Source organism: Nematolebias whitei, chromosome 18 (assembly GCF_014905685.2).
Source record: "Nematolebias whitei isolate Nwh7 chromosome 18, NemWhi1, whole genome shotgun sequence".
NCBI classification, from domain to species: Eukaryota; Metazoa; Chordata; class Actinopteri; order Cyprinodontiformes; family Rivulidae; genus Nematolebias; species Nematolebias whitei.
Window position 1 is genome coordinate 19,524,548 of NC_056515.1, and position 394 is coordinate 19,524,941.

Here is a 394-nt window from a genome sequence, read left to right on the forward strand (position 1 = left end):
CATACATACATACATACATACATACATACATACATACATACATACATTACATACATACATACATACATACATACATACATACATACATACATACATACATAGTGTACATACATACATTTTTGCAAGGTGTTCCAGTATCCAGGAGCAGAGTAAGAGAAGGCCCTTTTACCAAGTTCGAGGGGACAATGCAAGTAATCATATATTGACAGTGCATGCTGTAGCTGCACTGACAATGTGACATGTAGGAGGAAATATAACAAGGCAACAGACCAAGGAGTGATTTAAAGATGAAAATGTACCAGTGGGAGAATCTGCGCGAAGTTAATGATGACCAATTGTCCAATGAATACAGAGTGCAGTGATGGGTACGGTAGTTACAGCCAGATATGAGTCT